The sequence below is a fragment of the Puma concolor genome, chromosome A3, assembly GCF_028749965.1.
Source record: "Puma concolor isolate L17-30 chromosome A3, mPumCon1.1.hap2, whole genome shotgun sequence".
Lineage (NCBI taxonomy): Eukaryota > Metazoa > Chordata > Mammalia > Carnivora > Felidae > Puma > Puma concolor.
Genome location: NC_141669.1, coordinates 68,405,826 through 68,423,989, shown reverse-complemented (window position 1 = coordinate 68,423,989; position 18,164 = coordinate 68,405,826). Strand labels below are relative to the sequence as shown.

Here is an 18,164-nt window from a genome sequence, read left to right as displayed (position 1 = left end):
GTTTCTTTGTACTAAGCACAATCTCTTTTGAAATTTACAGACTCATAAGAGGGGTAATATATCAAATCCCTAATTCTCCAGGGTGAATTATATATTCATTAATTCAGTAAACATTATTAAGTGCCTCCTGAGTGCCAAGTTTGAGATCATAAGATGAATGACACAGTACTTGTCCTCAAGGAGTTCACTATCTAGTGGGTTGACAGTCAAGTAAACAGATAAATTAAAATTGTAACTAAATGTCATCTGGGATCTTACTACCTCTTAAAATCTCTAGATAAAACTAATTCAGACTGCCTTCCATAGACTGAAAAATTCAGTGCCTCACCCGTTAGTTCTGCCTGCCAGTTTTGGAGAATGGGGACTTATGTTTTTATAGCAATTCCCAGATCTGAACTTTTGCTCTGGTAAACTACTTCTGTCAAGTGATCATCTTATCCTGAGGCTTCTGTTGTTCCTGTTCCAGTAGTGCTTTAATCTAAACATTTCCACAATTTCTGTAATTTCCACAAACCATTCATACAAGGCTCTATGTGTATGTGAGAGAGAGAGAGAAAGAGAGACAATAAATGTAAACAAGTTAAAAGAGACAAAGGGATTTATATGGTAGAAAGAATGAACAACTTAAAATTTAATATAAAATATTTTTCCTAAAAGATCAATTTTCTATATGATTACTGATATGGAGCTCACCACTGGCAGAGCAGTCAGACATTAAACATTTCCTTTTACAGGTATTTTAATTATGATTTTGTTAAATGCTTTAATAGGATAAGGGGTGCTCTGATTGTGTAGAATAGGGGGACCTGGCCTAGACCGGGAGGCCTGGAAAGGTTTCTTTGAAGAAGTAGCAGTTGACAAATGAGTTGGGGAAAAGGATGATTAGGAAGGATCTAGCCAGGAGAACAGTCTGAGCCAAGGCTTGAGGTAAGGGAAGAACTTAGCTTGTTTGAGAAGCTCAGAAAGACCAATGTGTACAGAGAGAGAGGGTAATAATGGCAGAGAGGGTAAGCAGAGTTAGGTCATGTAGTATCTTGTAAGTTGGGTTAAGAATTTTGGATTTTATACTGAAAGCTATTTCAGATGTATGAATTCAGTGCTTTGGGCTGTAACCAGATACTTACAGGAAGCTGCAGTGGTGACATTAGGGTGTTGAAGTCATGAAGTCAAGTGGATAGGTATACCCTAGGCAGAGGCAGAAGTATGTGGAAAGCATATGGAGTTTTCACTGGGCCTAATTAGGCCAAGGAACATTGAGTACAGTATGGTAGGAGCACAGAAAATGTGCATAAGGCAAGAGAAGAGACAAGAAGGTAAACTGAAACCAGATTACAAACAGTCATGGATCTATATGTATTAACAATAACGATAGTAGTGTTGTTAGCTCATCCCTACCCATGGAGAGTGGGCTGCCTTTCTGGACTCAGAACCTAAGTACTAGAATTCAGTTTTTGCCTTGTTTTGTTTTTTAAATCCTTTTATTTTGACATAATCATAGATTCACATGTAGTTGTAAGAAATAAAGATATCCCTTGTGCCTTTTACCCAGGTTCCCAAAATTGGTATCATCTGTAGTACAGTATCATAATCAGGATATTTAGACTGATACAGTCAAGCAAGATACGAACATTTCCATCACCACAATGATCCCTGCTTTTGCCCTTTATACTCACATTCGCATCTCTGACCCCTTTCATGTCTCTAACCCTTAGAAATTACTAATCTGTTCTCTATTTCTACAATTTTATGGTTTCAAGACTGTTCTATAAATGGAATCATACAGGGTATAACCTGTTGGGATTGCCTGTTTTCTCTCAGATAATTCCCTTGGGATTTATCCAAGTTGTTGCATGTGCCATAGTTTGTTTCTTTTTATAGCTGAATAACATTCCCTAGTATGGATGTACCATAGTTTGTTTTTGGCTATTCCTAGTAAAGTTGCTGTGAACATTCATCTACAAATTTTTGTGTAAACATAAGTTTTAATTTCTCTGGGATAAAAGTCTAAGAGTTTAATTGCCGGGTCATGCTGGGTCGCATTGTTTAGTTTTATAAATAAAATAATCCCAAACTGTTTATATGGTGCTATCTCATTGTGGATTTAATTTGCATTTCCCTAATGGCTAATGGTGTTGACCTTATTTTCATGTGCTTATTTGCTACTTGTATGTCTTCTTGGGTAAAATGTCTGCTCATGTTTTTTGCCTGCTAGGTTTTTTTTACTGTTGAATTTTGTGAGTTCTTTATATATTCCAAGTGCTATTCCTTTGTCAGATATGTGGTTTACAAATATTTTCTCCTTGTTTGTAGCTTATCTTTTTATCCTCTTGATAGAGTCTTTTGCAGAGTAAGTTTTTAATTTTGATGAGGTCTAATTTGTCAATTTTTCCTTTTGTGGTTCAAGCTTTTGTTGTCAGTTCTAAGAAATTCTGCCTAGTCCTAGATTCAAAGTTGCTGTTGTTGTTTTTTAAGTTTTATGTTTTGCATTGAAGTCCACGGTCCATTTGAGTTAATTTTTTGTATGAGGTGTGACATTTAGATCAAGGTTCATATTTTTGCCAATGAATGTCCAATTAATTTAGTTTTAAATAACAACACTTGAAGACTAACTACCAAGAGTCTAGTCAAGGTAGCATTATTTAATACAGTCATTTCATGTTAGTCTTTACTCAAACATGCAGCGGAAAGGCACATGCTAGCACCATCCACTCTTATGATCCACTGTGAGCCAATACTTGAATGAAAAGACTTAACTCCCAAGAACAAAGAGTAAGTTTTATGGATCCTTCTTAAGTCCATAATTAGTAATACAAAGAATACATTTGACTAATTCTGCTAGAAAGTGGTCCTGCTAAAAATACACCTAATTTACTTTATTCAGAACACTTTGAATAGTGGGCATCTGTAATTGTTTTTGACTACTCAGCATCTGAACCCATTTGCTAGATTTGGGAAATCCTCTCATCATCTAGGTCTTAGTGAGAAGTAGCCTCCTCCTTCTAACTTTAGAAGCCTAATGGGTGAGATTCACCCTCTACCCATCCCCCTGACAGCCTCATGATCTGGATTTTGCCAGTATGTACTTTAAATCTTGAGCAAGTGATACTAAGATGAAAGGATGTTGGATGATATTGGATCTCTGATAGATAGGCAGTGTGGCATCCATGGTTGTGTTGTCAGGAGCAGCAGCTGCCTACAGTGACCATTATGTCAAATAGAAGAGATGGCATATGTTGTTGGCGGCAACAGCGCCTTAACAAGATTATTTCTGTTACCCTCACTCCCTTGGTTCCTTGATTCCCTAAGAATCTTTCTTACCATTTCTTACCAATTCTGAGAGTTACTTGATATTTGCCAATAAATTTATCTTCAATTTAAGTTAACCAGAGTTGGTTACTGATAGTAAACATAGTTGACATCAAAAACCTTCACTGATACTTTTAGCAAATTAGTCTAAAGCTGTGGTTTGGAGAGCTCCCACCCTCAGAGTTTCTGATTTAGTAGATCTGGAGTGGGGCCTGTGAATTTGCTTTTCTAAAAAGTTCCCAGCTGCTGCTGCTTTTGCTGATCAAGTGACCACACTTGATCTTCATCATGTTGTTGGTATGATTCTATAGTTTTCTCTCAAGCAACTGCTGATTAGTATTCCATTTTTTTTTTTAATTTTTTTTTCAACGTTTATTTATTTTTGGGACAGAGAGAGACAGAGCATGAACGGGGGAGGGGCAGAGAGAGAGGGAGACACAGAATCGGAAACAGGCTCCAGGCTCTGAGCCATCAGCCCAGAGCCCGACGCGGGGCTCGAACTCACGGACCGCGAGATCGTGACCTGGCTGAAGTTGGACGCTTAACCGACTGCGCCACCCAGGCGCCCCTAGTATTCCATTTTTTAAATATACCACAATTTGCCTATCCATTCATCTGTTGATGGACATTTTGGTTGTTTACAGTTTCTGGTTAATACAAATAAAACTGCTATGAATATCAATGTGTATGTCTTTGTGTGGGCACATATTTCTGTCTCTCACGGGCAAATACCTGGGAGAAGATAGGCTGGATCATATGGTAGGTATATGAAACTGTAAGCTATTTTCCAATGTGGTTCTGCCATTTTACATTTTTACCTGTAGTGTACAAGACTTCTAGTTGTTCCACATCCTTGCCTGCTTGGTATGGTCAGTCTTTTTAACTTTAGCCTTTCTAGGAGGAGTGTAATAGTATCTCGTTGTGCTTCCAATATGCATTTTCCTAATGCCTAATAATGATGAATATCTTTTTGAGTGCTAATTTAGCAATCATGTGTCTTTCCTGGCAAAGTACCTATTAACATCTTTTTTTCCAATTTTTTGGAGCCTTACTTGTTTTCTTACTAAGTTTTGAGAGGTCCTTGTATATTCTGGGGATAAATCCTGTACCATATATGTAACTTGCAAGTATTTTCTCCTATTCTGTGGCCTCCTTTTTTCACTCTCTTAATAGGCAGAAAGTCATTTTTACCAAAATTATTAACAGCCTCATCAATTTTCCTAGTGCCTTCCCTTAATTGCTTGATATTCAAATTATTCTTTTTTGAAACAGTCATTTTTGATTTTCTCTGCTCCTATTGTTAACTGGTATAACTGCAGTCTCACTTGCCAACAGCCTTGTGTGTGATTTAAAGAATTCTTTAACATCACTTTCATCAACTTCATGTAATCTTGTACTTGTAGCAAATTGTGCAGTTAAATTCTTTTGATTCATTTGATTTGTACTTGATTGATACTTGGGGATATTAACACAGTGTCAAAGTTCAAACCAATAAGGATGTCAACTGAGGGGCACTGAGTGAGATAGGGTAGGGAAAATAAGTGCTAGTGTTTTGTATGGAAAAATATTTGAGTTGGGACTCATAAATGATCAGTTCATTAGAGAACATTATTGTGACTTTTGTTTCTGTATGTCAGCACAAATTTGTGAAATAAATACTAAAAAACAAGGCCTGCAAGCAAAGACCACTTTCTGTCTTAATGTTTCATCTTATATCTTGATCTCCCCTCACTCATTCTGTTCTAGGTACTCTGGCCTTCTTTGTTTCTTGATCAAGCCAAGTTTTGTTTGTTTGTTTTTGTTTGTTTAATGCAAGAGCACCTACTTTTACTTCTAACCTAATAAGTGGGCCAAGAATTTAGACTTACTCTGAGTGCAATGGAAACCAATAGACAAGTTTTTATTCAGGAAAATGACATAATTTGATTTGAACTTTCAAGGATTTCTCTGACTCTGAATGGAGAATAGATCACACAGGGGTAAGAAAAGAATGGGAAGTAGAGAGACTAAGTAGGAAGCTATTTCAGTAGTCCAGTGAAAGATGATGATGACTTGTATCAAGGTGAAGTAGTGAAAAGTGGTCAGATTTGAGATATTTTGAAGGTGAACCTAATAAAATTTGATGATAGAATGTGGTGTGAGAGAAAGGGAAGAGTCATAGGTCACCCCCACATTTCTGTCTTTGGTAATAATAGCACATATGGTAAAGTCATCACTGAGATGGGGAAAACAGAGAGGGTACCAGGTTTAGGAAGAAGCAGTCATGAATTCTGTACTGGCCATACTAAGTTTGCCTACAAGATCCTAAGTGAAGATTCAAGAAGGCTTTTGGATATAAGTTTCTAGAGTTAGTGGTAGGAATTAGACTCGAGATATAAATTTGGAAGTTGTCAGCATATGGATGATATTTTATTTAATGTTAAAGTATCAAATAAAATTGTTTAAAAAACAGTATATAGAGAGAAGAGAGTAAAACCTTGAGGCTCCGAGGGGGACAGAGCAGGAGAAACCAATAAAGGAGTATGAGAAAAGGAAAACCAGGACAGAGTGATGAAGACCAGCTCTGCATTTGGATATTCACCAGGAGGTTCCCTGGAATCAGCATATGGTTGTACTCATGGTTGAGATTTATCACAGTACTATAGTAAATACATACTGGCAGATCATAAGGGGGAAAGACACAGGTGGAGTCTGGAAAAATCCATGAGTAGGTTTCCTTAATGCCCTTTTTATTTTGTAAGGGGTCAAATAGAGTACACGCTTCCCCTGTCAGTGAAAACACACTGATATGTCTGTGATGTTTCTGTACAAGGAAGCCCATTAGAGACATAGTGCCCAAGAATTTTATTTGGGTTCTGATCATGTAGGCACCCTCTGTCTAGGCACAGTGAGCCATTATTATCAGTTAGGGAAAAAAGGAATACTACTGAAAATCAAGTTTTCAAACGCTAGCCAAGGGCCAACCTTGCAAGCCCTTTCAAAGGATAGCAATCTCATGTCTGCTATGTTAACTCTTCTGCACAGAATGGCATCACAGAAGCTAAAAGAGGAGAAAGTTTCCAGGGAGAGAGATGCTACTCAAGAATCAGGTAAGATAAGGACCAAAGTAGCCAATGGATTTGACAGTATAGAGGTCATTATTGACCTTGACACACACAATGCCAGAGGCATGGTAGGACAGAGAAGCTGGATTGGAGAAGATTCAAGAGTGACCTGGTGAGGGAATAGAGACAGCATGCAGAGATAGGATATTTCAAGAAGTTTTCTGTGAGAGGAAGCAAAAGAAGGAAAGGTAGTATAAAGATGATAGAAGTCAATTTAAAAGGCTTTTTACTATGTCAGATACTAGCACATGTTTGTATTAGGATCAGAATTATTCATTAGAAAGGAGAGGTGAGATTGTGGAGGGTGAGGAATTGGATCCACAGCAGGAGTGAAATGATAGGAAGAGAGATACTCCCTACATTGAAACAGGAGGGAAGAAGGAGATATACAGATTTGGAAATCCCAAAATGAGCAACTTCTTTTTTTTCTTAAAAAAATTTTTTTTGGTAATATTTATTTATTTTTGACAGAGAGCGAGCGGGCGACGGGCAGAGAGAGAGAGGGAGAGAGCGATAGAGAATCCCAAGCAGGCCCTGCACTGTGAGTGCAGAGCCCAATGCGGGGCTTGAACCCACGAACCACAAGATCATGACCTGAGCCAAAATTAAGAGTCCGTCACTTAACCAACTGAGCCACCCAGGTGCCCTCCCCCCCCCCCCTTTTTTTTTCTAATGGGTACACAGTGCTTGGGCTTTATTTAGTATCATGTCCGTGACCCAGGGCCAACTTGGAATCCACAGTCAGGACAGAGTCACATGGCCCACAGCTCACTGGGACCCTCATTCTCCCAGTCTATCTACCCTGGTGCTGACATAAGCCAAGGGGGGCCCCATAAAGAAAGAAGGTGCGGGACTCAGTTCACTTACAAGTTTTTAGAGCCCTGGCAAACTGAACTCCCAAAGCAGCTGCTTCTCCTGAGACACTGGTGTGTGGGTGAGGGTGGGTACTAAATGCTGGTCTTCTTTTGTTTCAGTCTATGCTTGTTCCAAACCCTCTCCAGGGCCACTTTTCCCATGAAGAAGGTGATGGCAAAATTATGCTTATACCAGTCTCTGTTTATAATACATGTGCTTCTGAAGATTTTCATTTAAAAGTTCCTTATAAAAGTCAGCCATTTCTTCTGCATCTGTTGTTTTTTGACCTGATCTGGTTCTCAGTTCCAGGCCTTTAGCTTTTAGTCTTGAATAAATAAATTCTTCTTTTTGCTTATGTCAGATTGTGTTTTTCCCTGAACTGTTGGCTCTATTCTTGTGTTTCTTATCTTAATTTTCTTAGTTTTTGTTCCAACAGTCATTTTCATGGATGGAAAAGTGAACAGGTAAAAGGTTTGAATTTTTATATAGGGGTCCGTCTCCAATTATGATAAGATTTTCTTGGCTCAGCACTGCATCCCTGCGTGCTTTGGGCGAGAGCTGACAGGTGGGCCAGTGAAGGCATGGCAGAGCAGAGGGGGAAGGGCCCTCCTTGTGGGGCTGCAAGGCCACCATGGCCTGTAGCCCCCCCCCCCCCAAATGAGCAACGTATGATGGCTTTTATTTTCTCAGACAAGTATGAGGCAGTGTCCTCAGTTGAGAGTAGAGAGTTGTGGAAATGATGTGAAAGGTGTAAGGAAAAGGTATAAGAAAGTTGAGAATTTGTAGAGTAAGGAGGAAAATGATTTGGGAAAGAGAATTTATAAAATGGGAAGCTGACAGGAGAGAGGACATACTAGAGGTTTAGGAGGACTGTGGAATTATGTAAAATGTTTTATTCATGAGTGGCAATAATTTGAATTGATGCCATTGAGATGTTTCAACCTCTACTAAGATGTGCTTCAAAAGGAAACTGTTGTATTGGATAGCAGTTAAAAATAGGAAGGAAATGATTGGGCCTTCAATCAAACAGTTCTTTATTAGCTCAAAACTACTTTACTGTAACAATTTCATTCCCAAATTACCACTGAACAGTTGAAACTGAGTGGCCAGCTAATCTTCTCAGCCTAACGCACATCAAAAAATACACCTCTAACATTACGTTATAACTTCCCCCTTCAAACAAAACAGGAAGAGTGGTTATGTTTAGCTGATTGTGTGAGATGGTCTGTCATATAGAGTTTCCGTTAGATCCTGATTATCAAGTTAGTGTATTATGTGGCAGTTACATATATGTGTGTGTGTGTGTGTGTGTGTGTGTATGTATATATATATATATATATATATATATATATATATATATATATATATATATATTTTCTTTTTTTTTTCGATCCTGCCATGGTGGGAATATCTTTCCATTTTCACAGAAGTGTCTCATGAACACAGAGTATATTCAAAGGCAGCTTCAAGAATGTTTTCTACCTGACGGATATTGTTTTAGTATGTGTACAGACTCTCCTATTTGCTGAACCCCCTCTGAAACACTTGTCTCAGCCACCCTGCTGCTCCTGTTATCCCATTATTACTTTAGTTGTGAGGTGAAACGATTCTTTTTAAAATAAATTGGTTCCTCTAAATAACGATATGTTCAAATGGCTACTTTAGTCTCTTACTTAATCTCAGGTTAAATCAGAGAAAAGATTTCAGCATGTAGAAAATTTGTTCAAGCCTGCAGTGACCTTGGTGTTTTTTTCAATCTGTAAATCACTGTTAACCATATTTCTTAGTTTGCTAGTGCATGCGATAATTAAACTTAGATTATGCCTTTCCTAGACGCAATTAATTCAGTGCTATCAATTTAATTTTTACTTGTATGAATTTTATAATGTGAGCTTTTCATGTATTTCCAAAGTATTTTTATATTATCTGGGGAGTGGGATATAACACCTATGAGAGAGAAAGGTGGAAGAAGGAGGACTGAGTAGGGAGAGCCCTCAGACCTGTGTGCTGATCTGACACCGGTGAAAAAGTGGCAAGGAAACAGGATTGGATGGGGAGAGCCTCAAACTTTGATGTCCACCTAGCAAAGTCTCAGCCAACCCAGTGGGGAGCTCCAGAGTGAAGGCTGCCTGTCAGAGAAGTCCTGTGTTAGGTAGAAATGGCTAGGCCCTAGTAGTGCTGTCATGATCAGTCATTGGTGGGGGCTGCATGGGAAGATGATGACCTCAGCTTGGATACTGCTGTGTGAGGTCCTGAAGGGGCTGCAGCTGGAGGCTCTTAGCTGACTGCATTCTAACAGGTGAAGGGAGATCCAAGCCGCACGTCTTCATGCCTCCTACATCAGTTGTGCCCCTTTCACTAAGATACTCTTCTCAAACAGTTCAGTTCTTTAGTTCAGAAGTACAAACCGTGGATTATTGCACAGTCCCTTAACTTAACTCCTTTGGGCCAGTCCCTCATTTCTCTGTTAGATACTCTAAACAGATTAATCTCCTAAAAGATCATTTTTATCCTGGCAGTCCTTTGCTCAAAAATATTCAGTGTCTCCCTATTATTCCCAAAATAAAGCCTTAAGGCTAACACCGGACTGGTTTCAACCTAGCATTCTGTTTTTGTTTTTTTGTTTAAAAAAAATTTTTTAATGTTTATTTTTGAGAAAGAGAGAGAGAGAGAGACAGAGCATGAGTGGGTGAGGGGCAGAGAGAGAGAGAGAGAGCATGAGTGGGTGAGGGGCAGAGAGAGAGAGAGAGAGAGAGACAGAATCTGAAGCAGACTCCAAGCTGAGCTGTTAGCACAGACCTCGACAAAGGCCTTGAACTCAAGAGCTGTGAGATTATGACCTGAGCTGAATTGGACGCTTAACTAACTGAGCCACCCAGGTGCCCCTCTAGCGTTCTGTTTTTATCTACCTTTGTATCCTTTCTGGTCATTCCCTGTCGAACCTACTTATGATCTCTTCAACATTTCATTTATATTTACATGTTTCTTGTTGTTCACATAATACCTTCTATTCTATTTGACACACAATTGTTCCTTCTATCTACTTACCCAAAAGTCCAGCCTGTCTTTCAAGGTCCAGTTTATACTCCCTCTCTTACAGAAAGCAGTATCGGACCCTTCTTCATAAATAGTTCAATATTTCTCCCACTTTTTCATATTCTTCCCTATTTTATTGCTCAAGTTTTAATGTAAACATGTCTCTTTCCCAACTATCCTGTCATGTTGTTTGGGATAAGAGGAACACAATGTTGTTTTTTTACTTCACAAGTACTCCATGATTGAATGAAGAGAGAGATGCATGAGAGAATAGTTAGTATAAGAAGCCACTACAGAAATGCCAAAAGTAGAGGAGAGACAAAACTTTAGGGTAGGATGGTATAGGAAAATACCTCGGGAAATATATAGGTGTGTGTGTGTGTGTGTATGTGTATATACGACACACACGATTTTTCTGAGAATAAGATCCATAGCTTTTTTTCCCCTTAAGATCCCTAACTTTTATCTGATTTTCAAAGGAGTCTTTGATCACAAAAAGATTTGATACCACTTGACTAGAGTTTGGGGCCTTGGTAGAAGAGAGGTTGAGCAGGATTGAATGTGATTTGGGAAGTAGGAAATCATTGGTAATCTCAAAATAGTTTCTGAAGAATGAAGAAGCAGAAGCGAGATCCCCAGGAATTAAGCAGTGAGTGGGTGGTGAGGAAGTGGATGTAGCAAATATAGATTTTACTTCCAGAAATGTATCAGTGAATGAGAGGGAGATATATGATAATTTAAGGACTAGGGGAAAGTTTGTTTTTTGGGGGTTGGGGAATAGGAGATACTTGAGCATATTTACAAGGAAGAGGTGAAGTCTGGGTAGTCTGGGTTTGTGCTATAGCCGCAACTCCAAGAGAGTAGTGGCAGAAGACTTAAACGTTTATTTCTCACTAGTGCAAACTCTACTCTAGATTGTTATCTTCTTTGCTGAGACCATTGAGGCTGGCTGCTTCAGTCCTTAGACTGTATGCTAATGACCAAAGGGGAAGAGAGAGATGAAGGAATGGTGCAGAGGGCTCTCACTGCCACCACTGTGAAGTGACACTTGTTATTTCCATTCATGTTTCACTAGGCCGGACTAGTCCCTGGGTCATGCTTCATTTGGGGAGGGTGTTGGTCGATGGACAGGGAATATAGAAGAAATATGAAAAGAGATTTGGTGAACATATATAATTATCTTTGCTACATGAAAGGATCACAAAAAAAGCAAAGAGCATTTTGTGAAGTTGAAAGTGGAATGGTTTTTAAATATCCTCATAGCTTCCTACAAAAACAGAGCAAGTTAGCAAAATCTCAAACCCATGAACAACATCAATAGCACATTTAGGTAGCAAGGTATGAACCTCCAAATATACACAGGTGGGGACACATCATGAGAGCAGCAAGATTCACATGTGATAGGAGGCAGAGAAAGCCAAAACAAAACAGAACAAAACACAAATTACACAAAGATGCCCCCAAAAGGAATCCTACTTGGTGTATTAAAGTTTCATCTAAGGGTAGCAGTTAAAATTGAAGAGAAGTTTTGTGGGCTCAATTTTTCAGGTAAACCAAGGGAACTGTGGGAAGATCAGATGGTGCTAGCATGGTTTAGGGCCTATGGGATGGTGCTAGAATAGTATAAACTGTATGTACTTTCACAACCAACCTAAGCTCCCTTCCAGGAGCCCTACATGAGAGAGAAGCTGCTAGGACAAGACATAGAACAGGCCATGTTTTATAACTACCACAAATAGTATATTGATTATAGAAACTCCAAATCTGAAAATCCATTCCTCTATTTTCCTTACCAATTATATTCAGTAGTATTGTCCAATCTCACATATAAGAAGGCTTACAATGAGATTACATAGCACTATTGAGGTACTTCAATAATAAAATACAGTCAACACGGAGACCCTTCAAATTTCACCAAAAACTCCTCCCATTATCAAATTCCCATTCTCAGGAAAAATAAAAGTCTAAAGATTAAAACTCCTTGACAATTTAAGGAGCGCCTGGGTGACTCAGTCGGTTGAGCGTCTGACTTTGGCTCAGGTCATGATCTCACAGCTCTGTGGTTCGAGTCCCACATCGGGCTCTGTGCTGACAGCTCAGAGCCTGCAGCCTGCTTCGGATTCTGTGTCTCCCTCTCTCTCTGCCCCTAACCCACTTGCATTCTGTCTCTGTCTCTCTCAAAAATAAATAAACATTAAAAAAAAAATTTTTTTTTTTTTTAATTTTTTTTTTCAACGTTTATTTATTTTTGGGACAGAGAGAGACAGAGCATGAACGGGGGAGGGACAGAGAGAGAGGGAGACACAGAATCGGAAACAGGCTCCAGGCTCTGGGCCATCAGCCCAGAGCCCGACGCGGGGCTCGAACTCACGGACCGCGAGATCGTGACCTGGCTGAAGTCAGACGCTTAACCGACTGCGCCACCCAGGCGCCCCCAAAAAAATTTTTTTAATAAAAAAAAATAAAACTCCTTGACAATTTAAGTCTAAAGAAATCAGTGATTAAGCTCAAATTCTCTTGCCTTTGAAATTTAAACTTCAAAGAAATATAATGTCCAGAATTCATCCTTTCTGTTTCCTATTTCATTCAATCTTAGTTAGAAGAGTTTTTTTTATTAGTTCTTTTTTTTCCTAATTTTTTATTTTTTATTTTTTTTAATTTACATCCAAATTAGTTAGCATATAGTGCAACAATGATTTCAGGAGTAGATTCCTTAGTGCCCCTTACCCATTTAGCCCATCCCCCATCCCACAACCCCTCCAGTAACCCTCAGTTTGTTCTCCATATTTATGAGTCTCTTCTGTTTTGTCCACCTCCCTGTTTTTATATTATTTTTGTTTCCCTTCCCTTATATTCATCTGTTTTGTCTCTTGAAGTCCTCATATGAGTGAAGTCATATGATTTTTGTCTTTCTCTGACTAATTTCATTTAGCATAATACCCTCTAGTTCGATCCACGTAGTTGCAAATGGTAAGATTTCTTTCTTTATGATTGCCGAGTAATACTCCATTGTGTATATATACCACATCTTCTTTATCCATTCATCCATCGATGGACATTTGGGCTCTTTCCATACTTTAGCTACTGTTGATAGTGCTTCTATAAACATGGGGGTGCATGTGTCCCTTTGAAACAGCACACCTGTATCCCTTGGATAAATGCCTAGTAGTGCAATTGCTGGGTCATAGGGTAGTTCTATTTTTAAATTTTTGAAGAACCTCCATACTGTTTTCCAGAGTGACTGCACCAGCTTGCATTCCCACCAACAATGCAAAAGAGATCCTCTTTCTCTGCATCCTTGCCAACATCTGTTGTTGCCTGAATTGTTAATGTTAGCCATTCTGACAGGTGTAAGGTGGTATCTCATTGTGGTTTTGATTTGTATTTCCCTGATGATGAGTGATGTGGAGCACTTTTTCATTTGTCGGTTGGCCATCTGGATGTCTTCCTTGGAGAAGTGTCTATTCATGTCTTTTGCCCATTTCTTCACTGGGTTATTTGTTTTTTTGGGTGTTGAGTTTGATAAGTTCATTGTAGATTTTGGATACTAACCCTTTATCTGATAGGTCATTTGCAAATATCTTTTCCCATTCTGTCAGTTGCCTTTTAGTTTTGCTGATTGTTTCCTTTGCTGTACAGAAGCTTTTTATTTTGATGAGGTCCCAGTAGTTAATATTTGCTTTTGTTTCCCTTGCCTCTGGAGACGTGTTGAGTAAGAAGTTGCTGTGGCCAAGATCAAAGAGGTTTTTGCCTGCTTTCTCCTCGAGGATTTTGATGGCTTCCTGTCTTACATTGAGGTCTTTCATCCATTTTGAGTTTATTTTTGTGTATGGTGTAAGAAAGTGGTCCAGGTTCATTCTTCTGCATGTTGCTGTCCAGTTTTCCCAGCACCAGTTGCTGAACAGACTGTCTTTATTCCATTGGATATTCTTTCCTGCTTTGTCAAAGATTAGTTGGCCATATATTTGTGGGTCCATTTCTGGGTTCTCTATTCTGTTCCATTGATGTGAGTGTCTGTTCTTGTGCCATAGAAGAGTTTTGCAAGACTTAAATAGGGTTGGAATTTTTTGTAAACAGTTGTAGCTTAGTCAAACATTTTATTAGTTTAGTATCAAGTCTCTTACTGAGTTTCTAGATAATCAAAAGAGTCAATAAGACATACAAAATTATTGCATCCCTGTTCCCACTCCCATCAGATTTAGAAAAAGCTATTCCCCAGTCACTGGTGTTGTCATTCCGGGCAAAATTTTGTTCGTAAAGCACATTTATTGTTGTTGTTAAATACCATGTAAAAGACTCTGGAGTCAGAGAGATTCTGAGTATTAGCTTTACCACGATAGGTGATTTGATACAAGACTCAGTAATTGATGTTCTGTGAACATAAATGTAATTAGGAGCTGTTAAATTTGGCACACTGAATTTTCCATTTCTAGGGTGGATAATTTGCTATTCATATTAATTCCTGTCTCAGACTAGCATTTGAGATACTGTTCTCTTGTGAATCTTAGAAATTTGTACAGTTTTGGTCACCTGGATGGCTCAGTTGGTTAAGCATCCACCTTCAGCACAGGTCATGATCTCAAGGTTCACACGTTCCAGCCCCATATCGGGCTCTCTGCTGTCAGCACAGAGCCTGCTTTGGATCCTCTGTCCCTACCTCTCTCTACCCCTCCCCTGCCTGTGTTTTCTCTCCCTCTCTCTCTCTCTCTCTTTCTCTCTCTCTCTCTCTCAAAAATAAACATTAAAAAATTAATTAAAAAATTTGTAGAGTTTGAAGACTCTATCAGTCAGGATAGGGTATGTTATGCTATAGGAACAAAGAACTTCAAAATGTGAGTGGCTTAAGGAGCACCTGGGTGGCTCATTTGATTAAATCTGACTCTTGATTTCAGCTCAGGTCATGATCTCACAGTTTGTGGGATTGAGCCCCACATCAGGCTCTGTGCTGACAGCGCGGAGCCTGCTTAGGATTCCCTCCTTCTCTCTCTGCCCCCTCCCTGCTGCTCACATGCTCTCTCAAAATAAATAAATAAACATTTTTTAAAAATGTTAGTGGCTTAAGACAACAACAGTTTATTTTTCACTTATACTACACATCCATTGTGGATTGGCAGGGAGTTCTGTTCACACTGTATTCACTTAAGGAACTAGGATGTCACAATCTTCACAAGTTTTTCCATGGTCCACATAGCAGGACAAGGGAATGTAACAAGTTATGCCCTGTCTCTAAAAAACTTCTGCCCAAGAGTAGCACATGTCTCTTTCACTCACATCACTTCCATTCACATTCAGTTGATCCAAATATGCTATGTAGCATTCTAACTACAAAGGGAACATGGAAGAATACCAATGCCTTGAGCTGCATTTAGAGTGAACTCTGTTCCCTAACACTGCTTGTATCTTCGGAGCCAACAGTTGTAATCCTTGGCCATCAGTTGCTGTAACTGCTTTCAGGTATAGAAGAGCCTAAACCAATGTTTCCCAAATTTGTCTGATCAAAATAATTACCTGGGTGCTTATTATTATTTAACAACTGCATGCAAAAAAATACTGATTCCTATATCCTCTTCCTACAGAAATGATTTAGTAGTTCTGAGATGAAGTGTAAGAATCTGTATTTTAAAAAATACCCTCTGTTAGACAATGAAACCTCCTTAGCATAGGTGTTGTTGTTGTTGTTGTTGAATAGACTTTATTTTTTAGAGTGATTTTAAGTTCACAGAAAAATTGAGTGGAAAGTGCAGAGAAGAGTTCCTGCATATCCTTTAACCCCACACATGTACAACCTGACCCACTATCAACATCCTGCATCAGAGTGGTACATTTTTTACAAAGGATGAAGCTACATCAAGGTATCATTATCACCAAAAGTCCATGGTTTACCTTAGGGTTCACTCTTGGTGTTATATATTTTATAGGTTTGAACAAATATGTAATGACATCTATCCACCAGTATAGTATCTCAAAAATTATCTGCCCTGCCTCTGCACCCCTCCTTCCTCAACTCCTGGCAACCATTTATCTTTTTACTCTCTCCATAATTTTGCCTCTTTCAGAATGTCATATAGTTGGAGTCATACAACATGTAGCCCTTTTAGGATGGGATTCTTTCATTCAGTATTATGCATTTAATATTCCACCATGTCCTTTTGATGGCTTGATAGCTTATTTCTTTTTAGTGCCTAATAATATCCTGTTGACTGGATATGTCACAGTTTGTTTATCCATTTACCGACTGAAATAGATCTTGCTTAGTTTATGAATAAAGCTGCTCTAAACATCCACGTACACATTTTTGTATGAACATAAGCTTTCAGTCCCTTTGGATAAATATCAAGTGTGACTGCTGGATTGTATGCTGAGTATGTTTAATTTAGTAAGAAACTATCAGGTTGTCTACCAAAATGACTATACCATTTTGTATTCCCACCAGTAATGCATGAGCATTCCTGTTGCTCCATATCCTTCCCAGCATTTGTCCCAGACTGTAGCTGTTAAAAGCCCATACAACTGCCAAAGTTAAAACGTTCTGAAGTCCACTCATACCTCTGAATTTATAAAGCTCCTCTAAATTCCCAGTTTTTTGTTTTGATTTTTTAATATTCCTCAACATCTGTCTGTTGGGAGGTCTTCTGACTTAAGAGCTATACTCCCTTTCCAAACTACAGATTTCCCTAGGTCCTCTAGAGGCAGCTGGTCTCCTGTGCATCCTATGGCCAGTGAGAGAATGATTGGTCTGGGCTGTGTGGGCCTGCTGGCTGCCAAGAGATCTAAAGGCTACTTAGAGAATGCTGATTTATTCTGCATAAACTTAACAGTCAAGTGAGTCATTCCACTTCCCTGAAGGGAAAGTGAATACAGAGGCAGAGAAGCCAGGAGTTACATTCATTGGGTTCCTTCTTCATGGGAAAAAACTAAAGTATAGGAGAAGCTTTCTCTGTAATAGGGTGGCCTCTGTCTTCTTGGGGAAGTAGGAGACAACCTTATGTCATAAAAATATTTCAGGCAGGGCAAGATTTGGGGACTTTAGGAAAATAGAGGTGGTTTAGAGTAGCTGTTGTGGGAAATGGAATAAGGACTCAAGAAGAGATTAATTATAAAAAAAAATTCCTGAGTGTCCCCAATGGTCTAGAGTTAGAGTCCAATTAGATTTAGGAAGCAATCAAGGTTTAAATTAATCCAGGAACTGAGATGAAAAACGTGAACAATGGAAGGGACTAGTACTAACCAGAGTGGGAGAAAACCAAGATCACTACAGTGACCAGGCTTCACAAAGGACAAGTGAAGCAAATTAGAATACTGATACCATTGGCTAATGTTCATCATGGATTTAGTGTGTGCCAGATTTATGTGGATTATCTCATTTAACCTTCACAGGAAGCCTGTGAGAAATTTAGGGCATAAAGGGATTAAGTAATTTGTCTCTGGTCACTCGGCTAGGGAAGAGAGGGTCAGGATTTAAACCTAGACAGACTGACTCTACAATCTCTAGCCTTAACCATAGCAGTACTAGATGAGGATTGATGGAATTTATGTTACTCTGAGGACAAATACCAGCTTCAGTAGAACGGAAGAAATGACGAGATGAGAGGTGATGGCTGGGGATGGACATTTGTTTAAATTGTGAGAGGTTGAGCAGATTCAAGATGCACAGAAGGTAGGTGGCAAGAAGTCAATCAGGCTGAGAAAACACAAGGTCAGGTTGTCAAAACGTCATGGACAGGGATGTTGAAGTTGTCAGGGGTGATGTAATTGGAGAGAAACTGCAATGTTCCAGAAGCTTTCAGGGTACTTAAGGGATAGACAAATATGATAGGGAAAAGAGAGTGGTATAGATATTTGTCCTAAATATCAAAGGAGAGT

The 18,164-nt window shown here is 39.0% G+C and overlaps 1 protein-coding gene across 1 annotated transcript in view; it reads left to right on the top strand.

Moving 5' to 3' along the window:
• The window catches only part of ACYP2 (acylphosphatase 2), a 293,604-nt gene that overhangs the window by 5,442 nt on the left and 269,998 nt on the right, over nucleotides 1-18,164 (top strand). Inside the window, exon 2 of the mRNA XM_086701110.1 lies at nucleotides 6,331-6,395. The gene's annotated coding sequence lies outside the window, so the exon portion shown is untranslated. The remainder of the gene's footprint in view (nucleotides 1-6,330; nucleotides 6,396-18,164) is intronic.